General features: G+C 42.2%; 1 pseudogene across 1 annotated transcript; it reads right to left on the bottom strand.

Moving 5' to 3' along the window:
* Positions 1-2,499: 2,499 nt before the first annotated feature.
* On the bottom strand, positions 2,500-12,226 carry LOC307187844 (ATP synthase subunit beta, mitochondrial-like; annotated as a pseudogene). Its single transcript has 2 exons — positions 12,146-12,226; positions 2,500-8,359 (listed from the first exon to the last, which is right to left on the bottom strand). The product of its transcript is annotated as an ATP synthase subunit beta, mitochondrial-like (transcript).
* Positions 12,227-16,171: the final 3,945 nt, after the last annotated feature.

Below are 16,171 nucleotides of genomic sequence, written 5' to 3'. Positions count from 1 at the left end.
AGCAATCCATCAGTTTAGCTTCGGTCATGCTTATGTCAAAAAATCATTTGAGTTGGTCAAATCAATTATATTAATAATTGGCTATCTTGATAAAGATTTAAATCAAAGTTTTTGGAATTGTAAAAGCAAAACCAAAAATTGTTCTGAAGATGATTATCTGAAGATGATAATTGCTTAACTGTTTTGCTCGCAGCCCCATCTAAGGGGAAAATGCCCTGCCTACAGTGCCTGTTAGATGGATTATCATGTTTTATACTTTGTCTGGGCCCTGTGCTCACAGATTATTAAACTAGATATGGGCATCTGATTCCAGGGTAGCAGCACCATAAGCTCTCTCGCAAATCTGAGCATGTTCTGGTGCTAGGAGACAAACTGGACCAATTAGATGTTTCCATCTCAGGGACTGAAATGAAGAAAGACAAAGGAATCTGTCAGTTGGCAATAAAGCAGAAGCTGAAAAGTTGCTTTGAGGTGAACTTAGGCATCATAAGCGAAAGTCACGGGCAGCCAGAAGTATGAAGAAGCAGATATTTGGAGGAAGGACAGCAGGAAGCAGACTGTGGAGGGTATAGAGTCCTATAGTCATAAAGCAGTCAAACTGTTAGCAGAACATAAAGAGCCAGGAACTTTTGCTTGCTGGCGTCCCTGGAGATATTGTGATCTCCCAATTCTTTCTGAGGTGGGGACCTATTACAGCACCTGTTTTGTGAAAGATCTAATTCCCTGGTGGTGCCAAGGGTATTTCTGCAATAAACTCCCCTATTACTTGAGCTAACTTGAGTGTGTCTCTTTCCCTGCAAACCAGAGGAGTTGGATGAAATACTTCTGAACTCATTTTGAGCATTTCTGCCTCGAAGCCTTCGATTACATGTAAGGATTAGCTGGGGAATTCGTTAGAATATGGTTTCCTGGAACAGAACTTTGGAGATTCTGATTCGATGGTACGGAGACAGCCGTGGAGTCTGTTGTTCTTTTCTGATGTAGCTGCCAGGAGACCGGTATTTGGGAAGCACTGCATTGGCTTATGTTGCCCCTTTCCTGGAAATCCTCTAATCTTGTGGCCGTCAAACTTTATGGTCTCAGGACCTTTCTTTCACTCTTGAAAATTATTGAGGACACAAAGAGCTTTTGTTTGTGTGCATTATGTGTATCAGTATTTATGATATTAGAAATTAAAATTGGGGAATTATGAATGTTTTTATAAATTCATTAAAAATAATAAACCATTGTGGGTTGTTAGTCCCTTGGTGCTGGTGTGAAGGAATGGTTTAACAACAGAAATTTGTTGTCTCACAGTCCTGGAGAATGGAAGTCTGAAATCCAGGTGTAGGTAAGTTTGGTTTCTTCCGAGGGCTGTGAGGAAGTTCTGTTCCGTGTCTCTCTCTAACTTCTGGGAGCCTCAGTTGTTCCTTGGCTTGCAGATGATATTCTCCCTGGATCTTCACATCATCTTCCTACCTCTGTAGGAAATGTAAGAAATGCAAATCTGTCTGCCTTTGTGTCCAAATTTCTCCTTTTTATAAGGACACCAGTCACACTGGATTTGGTTTCACCCTAATGACTTCATCTTAACTTGATCATCTACAAAGACCCTGTTTTCTTTTTTTTTTTTTTTTTTTTTCTTTTTGCTGTACGCGGGCCTCTCACTGCTGTGGCCCCTCCCGTTGTGGAGCACAGGCTCCGGATGCGCAGGCTCAGTGGCCACGGCTCACGGGCCCAGCCGCTCCGCGGCATGTGGGATCTTCCCGGACCGGGGCACGAACCCGTGTCCCCTGCATCGGCAGGCGGACTCTCAACCACTGCGCCACCAGGGAAGCCCGACCCTGTTTTCAAGTAAGATCACCATCACAGGTATTGGGGGTTAGGATTTTTTTGGAGACACATTTCAACCCATAACACAAGTTAACAACAACAACAAAAAACATTTTTTTGTGAAAATAAGGATATTTTCCAATATAAAAAAATTTATTGAGAAAATAGACATTGCTTTGCATTTTTATAAATCTCTTTGCTATCTCATTTAATAGGAGATAACTAAATGCATCTTTCCACTTTGCTGGGGTTTATTGTTTTAGTTGAAATATGTGCAGAAAATCTGATCTCACACAAAAATACAGTTGGAAAAAGGAGAGTTATTTTAAAAGCCTTTTAAGGTAATTGTGCATAATTTTCTATGATACTATACTGAAACTTGACAAATCATAGTTTCGTAAAGTTTATTGTTATGTGAAATTTGAAACCAGAGCAGTAAAATTTTGAAACCTTGTTACATCAAAATTCATTGGCATCTCTTGCAATTTGAAGAGTTCTTTTACCCGTGCGTGATTTTGTAACGTCACTCAATGATCATTTAAAAAATATTGGTTTCCTGAATTATGTAAATTTTCAAAATTTACAGTGGAAAACTCCACTGTATCCGTATGAGAGAATGAGAAAAAAGGCATATAAAGTCTTAGGATTGTTAGGAAAATAATTTTTTACCTCATGGGTCATCTGAAAGGGTCCCAGGGACCACCATAGGTCCCCAGGCCACACTTTGATAACTTCTGTTCTAATCCATTCTTACTTGAGGAAATTCTCCCAACATTTCAAGTGCCACCTTAAATTCTCTTCTCCCTAGTATCCTAACTGACCTCCCCACGTAGATGGGATTACCTCTTCCTTTGTGTGGCTCTATTTGTGTACTCATTATATGGTCTCCATGTGAGCTCCAGGGACTGAATCTTAATATACATTTTTATTACTGTAGGGAAAGAACACAATGCCTTAAGAAGGATCCTTTCTGGTTTGAACTAGATCAAATTCATTACGCTGTTTTTATGCAGAATAGTTTTTAATAATCAAGGGACCCAGCTTTAACTGTTGCTATTTCCATTGTTTATTGTAAAGCAGACTTTCTCATCAATTAAACAGTTTTTGACTTACCTACCCGGAGATGGAAAATAGTTTGTAAAAATGTTGTTTACGTTTATTTTCTTGAAATTGTACAAATGATGTACCCTTAAGTTTTTACATATGTCTTTTCCTCTCTCTAGATTGCTGTCTATCTAGCAAACTTCTACTCATCCTTCTTGATGCAAAAGTTACCTCCCCCAGCTCCATGAGACACTGTTCATCTCTCCTAAAGTAGTCGCAGTCATGCTGTATTGTGCTGAGGTCCTTTTTGCAATTTTCTCTTAAAAGAATCTTTCAAAGATGCTCAAACGGGCCAGGGAAAGAGATCTATTTCTCACGTCTGTTGTGCAGTTGGTAAGGGCAGGAGTGTTGTGTAATGTCACTCATATCTACGTGAGTAGAAGAGAGTATAGTACCTTGGATGGGGTATTCCCAGCCAACTTAAGAAATGATAGATCCTGTTTCAGTCAGACCCCCGTTGGTTTCCAGAGGCAGAACTTCAACTCTAACTCAAGTCAAATAAGCATTTATTTGTGAGTGTATGTTGGTTGATTGGAAGGTCCACAGAATTGAAAAGCAGCTGTACCACAAGCCTCAAGCGTACAGGAACCAGGCCTTCTCCAGGGAATTCAGATATTGGAACTGGGACCAGCATGCTTTCAGGACTTCACGACTCATCTTTATTTTTTTTCTATAGACCAGCTTTCTCTATGAAGCTAGAACCATGGCTGCTACCAATAGCTCCTGGCAGCGTATCTGACTAGCACTGTCATCTACAGGAAGGGACTTTTCTCCCAGAAACAACTGAAAAACCTCAGGACCATTAGATGGCCTTGTTTTGGATTACCTGTCCAATTCCTGGACAAATTATTATGACCAGGAGGGTGAAAAACTAGACTTGGCTCAGATTGGGTCATAGGCCAATCTTAAGGACAATTACTGTGTCCAAGGAGGGGGTTCATGAAAGAAGAGGGCAGCAATCTTTTGAAGCTAATTATTGGAACTGGGGCATAAAGACTGGGGAGAAACAGTTCCCCTCCAAAAGATGGCAAGTTCTGATTTCAGAAAAGAGGAGGAGTCCTAGATAGACTAATCATTAAATGTCCACCATAAGAACTGGCTGGTCTGTCTTTACAGAATCCCTTGTGAAGACATTTGAAAATACCATGTTAGCCAGCCATGGCCAATTTAATCATGCTGTATGCTTTGGAATATTGACATCAATGAATATATCTGTGACTGAATGAACATAGTTATTTAATAATTGTACGTTAATATTTCAGGTTACATGCTTTCCTAGTATCGCAAATCAACACTTCACAGAAAACTGTTATTATTTTCCTGTGGCGAATAATGTAATGAAATTACATGAGCACTACCGGATTTTGCACAGAATTGGCATTCACATTAGTTTCCCCAGGATTAATTTGGGCTGGCCATATAACATGGTCTTCCTAGGGTAGCTGTCGCCCTGATAAGACCCTCAAGATGCTTGAACGGGTGACCCAGAGCCACTGTGCCATTCAGAGGACTCTGAGTCTGTACTTGAATACCAAGCACAAGGCTTGGCACAGTGGGTTGACTGCTCTCCTCAGAGCAAACCCAATGCCTAACTGCTTCACTCAAAATAATCCAATGTCATATGAATAAATCTCATGCTCCATTTTCACCTTACCCCTACTTTCTTATTTAGTTATCAGTTATCCTTAATTTTCATAATTGCCTATCATTGCTGACAACCTAGTTTAATTCAGTGTACACAGAAGTCTCTCAAATATTTCTGCCCTCATCATTCTATTATAGTTGCTCTGGCTAAGATCCCCAATGTTGATCTCAGGGTAAATGTCAGAGGGTCCTCTTTCTAGGTTTCAATCTACATTAGATTTCCTGTATTAAACTATCTCATTCTTCCCTTTTTTTTCTTTCATAGCACCTCATATAATTTATAATTATAGACGTATGTTTATTTAACTAATGTCTTCTCTCTAACTCTAACCTCATGAAGATAGATACCAGATCTTTGTTCATTGTTGGACTTGATGTATTAGGTGCTCAGAGAATATTTGTTCAGTGACTGAATGAATAAAAGAAAAAGTACCTTTTTGAGCCATATTCCTCCAGGAAATAAAATCTGCCTCATATGCAACGGGTAATTCTAAGTAATGGAGGAAGGGCAAATGAAAAAAGAAATAGCAGGTAGCCCAAATACGAAGACAGCATAGGTTTTAATTTTTAAAATATGTCTTCAAAAACGGCCCGTGCCCTGTAATGCTCTTGAACATTGTCTGGGAAAATAAAGTGCACATGTTTTATACTTGAATACATGGAAGCAGGAGACGTCTGTCTCCCCACTGTGAGCACTCATAGGCTGGATGGTGGTGACTAAATTCTGCTCCCCTTGAGTTCCCTTTACTTTTCGGACCAAAGAGATTGACCAACAGAAGCCAGTGGTGTGACCATCTCCAAGGACTGGTGCCCAAGCCTTTTCTTTCACGTACTGATCACGTCTGAGGGGAAGAGGGAAAAATACATTGAGTCAAGGGTCATTTGCACTGAAAACGTCTTCCTTTCTCTGAACTCTAGCATGTGTTTTTCAGTTAAGTTGGAATCGTTTTTTTCAAAGGAAGCAGAAAAGCTATATTTGTTTTCCAACACTTCATCAACATCAAAGTATTTACCAAGTTCTCATCTGTGTGTAGCACTTTGCTACTTGCATTCCAGCTTTGCCACTAATTATCTGTGTAACTTGGGCATGTCATTTTGTTTCATGTAATTTTTGACTCTAGCTTCCTTATTTGTGAAAAATAAATAAAAGGTTGGAGTAGTTTAAGGTCTTTCCGGATCTAACGATCAAGGAAGAAAAACAAGCATCGTATATCTTGTGAGTTTATTTAATACAACAAAGCAATCATTTGCTCAAGGAAACTAGGAAATTCACTCGCTTATTCATTCTACAGTCCTGCCTAGACTTAGAGTGTAGTGAATAAGAACACTGACATGGGAGCCTGAGCTTGAATTCTGGCTTTGCCATCTCCCTGATTCTAGGCAAGTTTCTTAGCCTCTTTGTGCCTCATCACCTTCGATGTAAAGGGGGAACCATGACACTAGTACGTAACTCAAAGGATTTAGTGTAAAATGTATCAGATGTTTAGAATATATAAAGATATTCAATAAATATTAGCTATTATTATTTATTGGGAAGCGACTCGGTGCCAGGCACACTGTTAAACATTTGGGATATAAGAATAAATAACGGGGCAGTTAGACTTTACTGAATCCAGTCAGGCCTTTTAGTGGTTCTTAAATCTGGTTGCACATTAGAATCACCCGAGGAGCTTGTAAAATTCCATCCTTGTGTCACTCTGTGGGAATTGGGGCTCAGACACCAGCACAAGTGCTGATAATCTGGCTACTGTTATTGTTGGGAGTAATGACTGTCCTTCGTCTCTGTCCCAGGAGTCTTGTGCCTTCTCCCAGCGCTCATGGAACTGAAGCAGAGTGACCTGTTAGCTTACAAGTAGGATAAAATCTCAGACTCTTCATATTTTTTTATACAGTCTAGATCTAACAATGAGTTTATAGGAAATATAAGGGAAAGAGGACAGGGTAAACAACATTAAGAGGATATAATCAGCAAACTCAGAATGTAGGAATTCTACAGAAGAAATAGTCCAGTTTCTTGGACAAATAGCATGGTGGGGAAGGATGGAGAATTCTTAAAGAGACTAATATCAATCAAATGAAATGCATGAGCCTTGCACAGACCATTATTCAAGTAGAACTTGCCATTCATTCATTCATTAACTTATTCATTTTGCTGGGCTAGGAGCTAGAGATACAAAGACATAAGATACAGTTTCTTGTCTTAAGAATATCATCATTTAAAAAAGGGAGGCAGACATGTAAACAAATTATATAGAAACTGTGTTAGAAGTAGGTACTGGATATAGTGGAGGAAAGAGGGACCATTAATTCATGGGGCCGAGAGAAAAATTAAAAAAATGAATTCATGCTGGAGCTGATCCTTGAGCTTAATTTTACAGCCACCTGGAGTAGCTGAGATAAGAGCACTGTGCTTTCCATGCACAGAACACAACTAACTTGTCTTCCTCAGAAAGTTCATCCATACCCAGGATGGCGGGGACGTCCTGGAGGGATTTGTATTCCTGCAGGATCTTTTGCACCCCACAGGCAATATCATAATGCTCATTGCCAACAATGTTGGGATCCATGATGGGAGAGGTGGAGTCCATAGATGGACAGATGCCCAGCTCAGCGACAGCATGGGACAGCACAGTGGCAGCATCCAAATGGGCCAAGGTAGTGGCAGGGGCAGGGGCAGTCACGTCATCAGCAGGCATGTAGATGGTCTGCACAGATATGATAGATCCCTTTTTGGTGGTGGTGATTCTTTCCTGCATGGTACCCACGTCAGTGGCCAGGGTAGGCTGATAACCACAGCAGAAGGGATTCTGCCCAATAAAGCAGCCACTTCTGAGCCAGCCTGGGTGAAGTGAAAGACGTCATTGATCAACAGCAATGCATCTCGGCCTTTTCTTGGTCTCTGAAGTATTCAGCTACAGTTAATCCAGTCAGAGCTACCCAGGCCTGAACACCAGGCAGTTCATTCATTTGACTGTACCCCAGCACTACCTTAGAGGTTGCATCTGTTAAGTTGATAACACCAGACTCAATCATTTCATGGTATAAGTCATTGCCCTCACGGGTCCTCTCACCAACACCAGCACACACAGATGCCATGGGCTTTGGCATCGTTGTTGATTAACTCCACGATCAGTACTGTCTTGCCAACTCCAGCACCACCGAAGAGCCCAGTTTTGCCACCCTTGGCCTAGGAAACCAGCAGATCCACAACCTTGATACCAGTAACCAGAATCTGCTGCTCAGCGCTCATCTCCACGAATCCAGGAGCCTCAGCATGAATACTGGCAAAGCGTTTGGTTTTGATGGGACCTCTCTCATCAATATATTCTCCAATGACATTCATGATTCTGCCCAAGGTCTCAGGGCCAACAGGAATTTTGACTGGTGCACCAGCATCCAGGACTTTCTGTCCTCTAAGCAAGCCTTCTGTACCACCCATGGCAATGGTCCTTGCTGTGCTCTCACCCAAATGCTGGGCCGCCTCCAAAACCTGGTCTCCCTGCCTTGCACTTCCAGGGCATTTAGGATGGGTGGCAGTCCCTCATCAAATTGGACATCCACCGCTGCACCAGTGACCGCCACGATGTGCCCAGTGGCGGTGCCTGCCTTTGGCAAGGGATATATTTAAGCGGCATTGTCTCCAGCAGGCTGGAGCGGCTCACAGTAAGAGCTAGGCTTGGGGTAGCAGCGCTGAAGGGCTGAGTCCCTGAAAGGCCCCAGAACCTGGGGCATCGGCCACACGACCCACAAGACCCAACAAGGCAGAGCCCGGGTCGGGGGTGGAATGAAGAGCATTTGACTTTAACACCTCACCTCCCAATCAAGTGAGAAAAATCCCTGCTGGGTTCCTTGTCTCAGAAAAGAGTCTTTTAGATTCAACACAAAATGTGATGCTATCGTCTGGAGCAGAATGCCATCCCTAAGTCCCTCACATCTCTAGGCGGAGCTGAGAGTCTGGGCAAATTCACGACCCTCACTGATGTGTTAAGGGCTTAGATCTTGATCAATCATCTTAAGTTGTTAGTTGTAGGACAGTGTTTTTATGCTGTTGCGTTATATAAACCTGATTTCTTTATTCTGGTGTGTAAATATTATTTCTTGGTATAAATAATTGGTTATATCAATTTGCTGGTTTTACTCATCTGTAAATCCCGAGTCTCTAGAAAAAAAATGTGTACATAAAACTTACTTGATGCATTTTTTTACAATCATATAATTTAGCCCTTTCAAGTGTACGATTCAAAGTTTATAAAGTAACTTTATCAGGTTGTGCAACTTGTATCAACATACATCTGTTGAAGAGCATTTCCTTTGGGCTGAAATTTGAAAGATGAATAGGTATTTGATAGGGAGACAAGGGAAGGGAAAGATAATCCAGGGAAACTGGAAGGGATGAGCAAACGACTACAATATTAACTAATTAATAGAAAATTAGTAGAATTTTCATTACGTACCCAGCTAAGAGCTTTATATGGATTATTTCACTTACACCTCATAACAACAACATAATGATGTAGGTAGAATTATTATAATAACCCTCATCTTACAGATGGGGAAGCTGGGGCACAGTGAGTATATTGCCTTAGGTTGCACCGTTAGTGAGTGGTGGGATGGAATTGTAATTCAAATCCAGGTAGTCTGACTGTAAGGACTACATCCTTTCTCATTCTGTCTTCCTGCTTGGAAGGTCCTGAGGTCTAAAAGCAGACTGGTATAAAGGAGCTTGAATGACTTGAGTGCAGAGGAGGTGGCAGTGGGCAGGAGCCATGGGGCTGCTGAGAGGGTACTCCAGCTTCTGTCTGGTGTGACTAATGGATTATGAAGATGAGGAAACAAGAGGAAGGGCAGGTGATATTGAGTCTGAGATTTCTGAGGGTCACTCAAGTGGAAACATCCAGAAGGTGTCTGGATACACACAACAGGGCTTGCAATAAAGATTTCACTCTCACTTATGTATGAGTAGCTGAAGACAAGAGTGTAAATGAAACTCTCCAGGCATAAGGAACGAAGAGAGAAGGCATAGGACAGAACTCTGCAGGATGTGAACTTTTGAAGATAGAACAAAGGAAGATGCTACGGACTGAATTGTTCATAAAATAAAATTCATATGTTGAAACGCTAACCCTCAATATGACTGTTTGGGAAATAGGGCTTTTTAGGAGATAATTAAGGTTAATGAAGTCATATGGCTATGGTCCTAATCCAAAGGGGTTGGTGGCCATATAAGAAGAGGAAGAGAGAGAGAGATCTTTCCACACATAAATACTGAGAGAAGGCCATGTGAGGACACAGCAAGGAGTCTGCTATCTGCAAGTGGGGAAGAGAGCTCTGACCAGAAACGGACCCTGTTGGACCTTGATCTGGGGCTTCTACCTCCAGAACTGTAAGAAAACATTTTCTGCTGTTAAAGCCACCCAGGCTATGGAACTTTGTATGGGGCAGCCCAAGCAGACTAAGAAAAGGAGCCAGTTGTGCAGCCTGAGAATGGATGATCAGAGAAGGAGAAAGAGACAGAGTGGCATCATGGAGGTCAAGGTTGTAGTTCCACAATAGGAATAGTAAACCGGATTTCCCTCTAAGAGGTCATAAATTTTGACACATACTCATTTGATTTGACAAATAAGAAGTCATTGGTGACCATGCCAGGGTGTGGAAGTGGTGGGGCAGAAGCCAGATTACAGTGGATTGAAGAGTACATCTGAGTTGAAGAAGTGGATTGTCTCGAGACCCTTTGTACTGGCCTCACCCAGGAGCTTATCAGAAGTTCAAACTCTCAGTCTCCATCCTAGACCTACTGGATCATAATCTGATTTGAATAAGATGCCCATAAATGAAAGTTGAGAGTCTAGACCATTCCTTGTGGGAAGCTACGTGGGAATGAAAGGAGGGAGGATTAGGGGATAGTCAGGGGGAAGCAGAAGGGAATTTTAATTTATTTTTCAGAAGGGAATTTTTAAATGTGAGGCACTTGAATTTACTGATAGTCTGTGAGGAAGAAATCGGTAGAAAGGGAAAGACTGAAAAAAAAGGAGAAAGAAAGAATAACCAATGGAGCAAGGACATAAGAGGTGAGATCAAGAAATTAAGTGGAGAAAATAGCCTAGTTTGAGAGTAGGAACACCTCTCCATTTGACCTGGGAAAAAGAAAATCCTGGTTATGCAGACATAGATTTTTAGGTAGGGGTGAAGAGCTGAGGAAGTATATGTCCAACAGCTTCGGTTTTTTCCTCTATAAAGTTGGAGGCATAAACACCTTCTTAAAAAGAGGAGTGAATTGATTGAAATGCAAGTGGTTAAAATGAGGGTCCATGGGATCTGGGATGGATAGGAAAGTATGTGTCCATGAATATGTAAAGGAATTCATCTTGGGTGGCCTTGGCCTGCAGCAGCTTGAAGCAGGATTTCAGTTCCCAGCCAGAGATGGAGGTCCGGCTGTGGCAGTGAGAGTGCTGAATCCTAACCACTAGACCAATGGCCAGTGACAAGGCCCTGGCCCAAAGGGCTTTGCAGAAATGAATTCCCACCAAGACGGAAAGTAGTGAAACAAGTAAAGCGTTTATTAAGAGGAGAGATAGTACGTGTGGATACACAGGCGGGCTGAGAGAGAAAGTCGCGCCCTCGTGGTAGTTTGAATCACTTATGTGTGGCATTTCTTCCGGGTTTCCTTTGGCCACTCGTCTTGCTTTACCTGGTTCTGAGTCTGTATTTGGTTTATCTCAGGGTCCTCCCATGTATGCATGTGCATCTCTTAGCCAAGATGTATTCTGGTGAAGAGGCCTATGGGTAGGTCGACATAACTCCCTTTTGATTTCCAAGGAGCCTTTCTGCTAGTGTATAGTCGGAAAGATGTCATTGACCTTGAGAGTGAGAAATATGTGGTCTCTTATCTGGGTGGGGCTCAGTTCCTCCTCGTCTTCATCTTGGAGTTATCTGTCCACAGGGGACAAACTCTAGCTGCTCAGCCAGGGACCCATCTATCTCCTGCCTCAGAATGGAATGAAAGGGAAGGACGGAGAAACGGGAAGATATAAGAGCCGTGAGGTCAAGAGAGTGTGGTCAAGGATTGGTACGTTGGAGTTAAACATGTCAGAGGTGAAGCAGAAACACCTCTGGACAATGACAAAGTCTTGGGGGTGGCCATGGAGTGGGTGGTCGATGAGTGACAAAAGACTGTTAGAGTCATGAAGATTAGAGAATGTTGAGCAGAGTAGGTCAGATAGATTGTCACCGTGGATGTTAAGGTCATTCCTGGTGACAGTCAGATGGAGACAAAAGGCTGAGAGCTGGATTTGGACCTCAAAGTTCTCAAGGGGGGAATCTGTTGTGACTGTGAGGAGAAAGGCACAGAGGATGGAATAGGAAGATGTGTGAAATCTCAACGAAGTGAAGATTTTGTATGATGGTTTAAAAGCAGCAATGGGGAGCAAGTAGAAGGAGGGCAGTGATTCTCACTCCTGGCGGTGTTAAGGAGCCAGGGATGCCAGGAAGGGAGAGCACAGTGTGTTCCGTGTTGCTCTGAGCTCACCAGTTCCTGCTGTGGGCTCTAATCTTGCTGTCTGCAAGTCTCACTGCTTCTCCTTCCTACCTTGTCAGTTCTTCCCATATCACTGGTGGTCACCAGGCTGAGCGGCTTCTCATCTGCAGTCTCCGTGCTTGTTTCAACCATGCAGCCTCAAGGCCCACGGTCTGGAATGGGACCCTGATGGCAAGTGAGGACTCCAGCACACGAGAGATGCTCTGTAAGCGTTGGACCTCTTCCTTTCGTTCCCTCCTTTCTCCTGGTAAGATTTGTACACTTGAAAATGGGGTTCGGTGATTGCAGCCACAGCCCAGCCACTGCTGATGGTGAGCTGGTGAGCCCTGAGTGAACCCAGGAAGGAAAAGACTACCTACCATCTAGCAGCCATCAGACTGCAGCCCCTCCCCACAGTAAGCCCTGCGGAAACTCAGGATGTGAAAATACTACAGAATACTGGCCCCCAGATAGCTTGGGGTGCCTAACGAAGGAATGATTTCAGTGAATGGTTTCATCATCCCATACATAGAAAAGCGCTAAATGCCTTAACTTGAGATTTCTAGTTTTCTTTAATTAACAGGAATCTTTTGTTCCTACTACCTGCCCTTTGTTGCAAAACTCCTATACGTCCAGCTCCCCCCCTCACCTCCTCCGAGCAGCTCTCAGGGTTACCCGAGAGGCCACCTCGAGGGCTTGAAATCCTAAAAATTGCTGCCAAATAAAACATAACTCTCACAAAAAATAATAAACAGAAAGGAAGAAAAAGAAAATGGAGTTCATAAAGATGGGGAAGTGTGGGGGTTGGAGGGTTGTGAGAAACAATCTGTTGGGAGAAGAGTCTGGAGAGATTGGCCAGAGACCTACAGAGGTGACATTTGGCAGCCAGGATTTATAAAACGGAGGAAGCATTGGAGACTTTGAGCCTGGGGAGGGATAGAATCACTTCTGTATCTGGTGAAAATAATTCTGTGGACAGCTGGAAGGATGACTTGGCAGGCAAGAGGTTAGGAACCAGGAGATGAGTTAGTACCTGATGCTCAGGACTGATTAAAGGAGAGTGAGGTCTGGATCAGAGAAATACTTGGAGGGTAGTTTTGAGTCATTTAGGTCCATGACTTAAATCAGTGTGGGTCAACATTGGAAAGAGAAGGGAGAGAAGGTGTGAAGGTTAGTTCTCCTTGCAAATACGGATTTCAAATTGCGTTACACTTACCTTAGGACTGAATTCTTCTTCTTCATCTTCTTTTTAATTTTGTTTTTGCAATTACTCTTCTTTGAACTCCTCCAATTGTTTTTGTTTGTATAGTCCTGTTTAACTAAAATAGAAACTTCAGCTAAAGTTTCATACCAGTTGTTACAGCAGAACCCAGGAAGTAAGGCACTTTGATTTGTGAAGTAAGCAAGGCTATCAAAAATATTTTTCATTGTAGAATACATCCTACATTCTTGTATTCCTTAGCTGTACAGTTTTAGTCTTTTTTTTTTTTTTGCCGTCCGCGGGCCTCTCACCGTTGTGGCCTCTCCCGTTGTGGAGCACAGGCTCCGGACGCGCAGGCTCAGCGGCCGTGGCTCACGGGCCCAGCCGCTCCGCGGCACATGGAATCGTCCTGGACCGGGGCACGAACCGGCGTCCCCTGCATCGGCGGGCGGACTCTCAACCACTGCGCCACCAGGGAAGCCCGACACTTCTATTCTTTATTGCTGATTTCTGAACTTGTCTAAAACAAACTATGAGAATGTGTATCTGTCAATGTTACTGTTACAGTGATTGAAACTGGGAGGAAGGGGTGAGGTGAGGGAGAAAAGAGTTGTATGTGTCCTATAACTTTACTGAGACACAAAAATCTGAATTTACTTTCACCTGGTGATACACTTTTATCAGCTAGACCTTTGGTTTGCAATCATTAAGTGCATGTTCGTGTAATAGCGGCACATGATTCTCTTAGTAAAGCCACTTGGTTGTAAATCCAGACCTGCCTCAGTTTCTTTTAAAAATGGGGGTGAGATGAGAATTCTCTTTCTATTTACTTCTTATGTGAAGCCAAGTGAAGTATTTTAAGAGTGAGTGCGCTATGGAGAAGTAGGGTCAGATGGTCTCAGTTCAAGTTCCAACTTCCTTTCTCCTTAAGTCATTTGTCCTTCTAAGCTTTGTTAGTTTCATTTGTAAAATGAAATGTGAAATAACAGAGTGTACCTGAGAGCAGTTAGGAGAAGTAAATGAGATAGTGTCTACCAAGCTGGACCACAGCACCTGGCTCGTAGAAACTGTTCAGCATTATAGTTTCTCTGATACCCCTTTTTATAGTGACCTGCAGAGTTTTCAGTAAGGAAAATTATTTTTCTATTCAAGCCAATAGTGCTGCAGATGAAGAGCACAAACGTACGGACACCAAGGGGGGAAAGTGGGGGGTGGAGGGGGGGGATGAATTGGGAGACTGGGATTGACACATGTACACTAATAGATAACTATTTTATAATAGTTATAAAATAGCAGTTCCTTTAATAAGAACCTGCTGTATAGAAAATAAATTAAATTTAAAAAAAGAAACAATAGTGCCGTAACTAGGAGGTATGGAAGAATTTGGGGCCAGAAATGAGATGAAGATATTTGTAGATGCAAGAGCCAGAAAATGATTGCAGGGGGAAAGAAGAAAGGACAAACAAAATGGACAGTAATCAAAATGCTGGAAAGTGAAATAAATGTAAGTCACAAGCAATGTGATACAATGGGAAGAGCTAGGGGTCAGCAGATTGAGTTTCAAGACCATTGACATGACCTCAGCAAGTCACTACCTCTTTCTGGGCCTCAGTTTTATCATAAGTAAAATAGGGACCATATTTCCTGACCTGCCTGATGCCGAAGGTTAATGTGAAAATCAGATGGGAAATTATGAGAGTGTGAAAGTGCTTTGTAAGTATAAAGGGAAGTAAATATGTTGTCTGAATGCAGGTGTCAAGGAAACGACCAAGAGGGCATCTTTTAAAAAACTCTACAAATTATCCACCTTCCTTATTTAACTGCTATGATTTGACCACCAGTCTATCAGCATAATCTCAGAGGGACAACCTTTGTGGAAACCAATAGAATAATCTAGGAGTTCAAGATTTGGTGGTATTCACTGAGGCCTGGATTCTGTTCTTCAGATTCCTGGATGTGTGAACCTGGACTGAAGCTTTTATCCCTCTGGGTTGTTTTTTAGCCAGCAAATGATAAGACTAGCTGTTCTTTCTCTCTCTTAGGGTTATTTTGAAGACCAAATATATTGTAAAAGATCCAGTATAAACGACTTATACAAACAATCAATGAATGAATTCTTCATCAATTAATTCACTTGAATTGCAGATGGTATGAAAATTAGGTGAGGTAAAGCATAAAAACATATGGCCTCTACACAGGTCGGAGTATCGTGCCAGCCTGACCAACTGTGCTTGCGAAGAAAATTTAATAATGTGGGAAAATGTTTATGAAATAACGTTAAGTGGGTAAATAGACATGCACACACAGACACACACACACACAATCTTAGAATACACAGACACAGCAACAATGATTGTCTTCCTGAGTATTAGGATTAGTATAGGATATTTATTTATTTATTTTTGCTTCTTTAAACTTCCCTGCATTTTCCATTTTTTGAACAATCAAAAGCATGTATTGCTACTCAATAGGGGAAAAGGTTATTTTAAACAATGAGACAATGTGTGTCAAAGGTCTGCAAACAGTGCCAAGCACACACTGAGTAGGGATTTCATAGGCATTAGTTGAATCTGAATGAACTCTTATAAAAGAAATCTTGGAAGGAGGCTGTATGTCCAAGGCTCTCCCATCAGTTGATGATCTTCAAAGGAAATAGAAAGACAAAACCCATCAAACATACCCTCACTAGGAAGCCTGGACATAGGCCTTCAAGTGGATGTTAGGAAAAACTTTGACCCCTAAGCCCTGAAGGGGTACTGTGGCTTCTACTTTTTCATGACAAACAATTAACGTTTCAGCTGTTCTTGTTCTGAGTAAGATGAGAACCACGTGAAGGATTTAAAATATCACTGGGATGACATGTTACAGAGCAGCTGGCTGGCTGGAGGGGTCCCATA

Source organism: Stenella coeruleoalba, assembly GCF_951394435.1.
Source record: "Stenella coeruleoalba genome assembly, chromosome: 6".
Taxonomy (NCBI): domain Eukaryota; kingdom Metazoa; phylum Chordata; class Mammalia; order Artiodactyla; family Delphinidae; genus Stenella; species Stenella coeruleoalba.
This window is presented reverse-complemented; position numbering and strand designations above follow the sequence as displayed.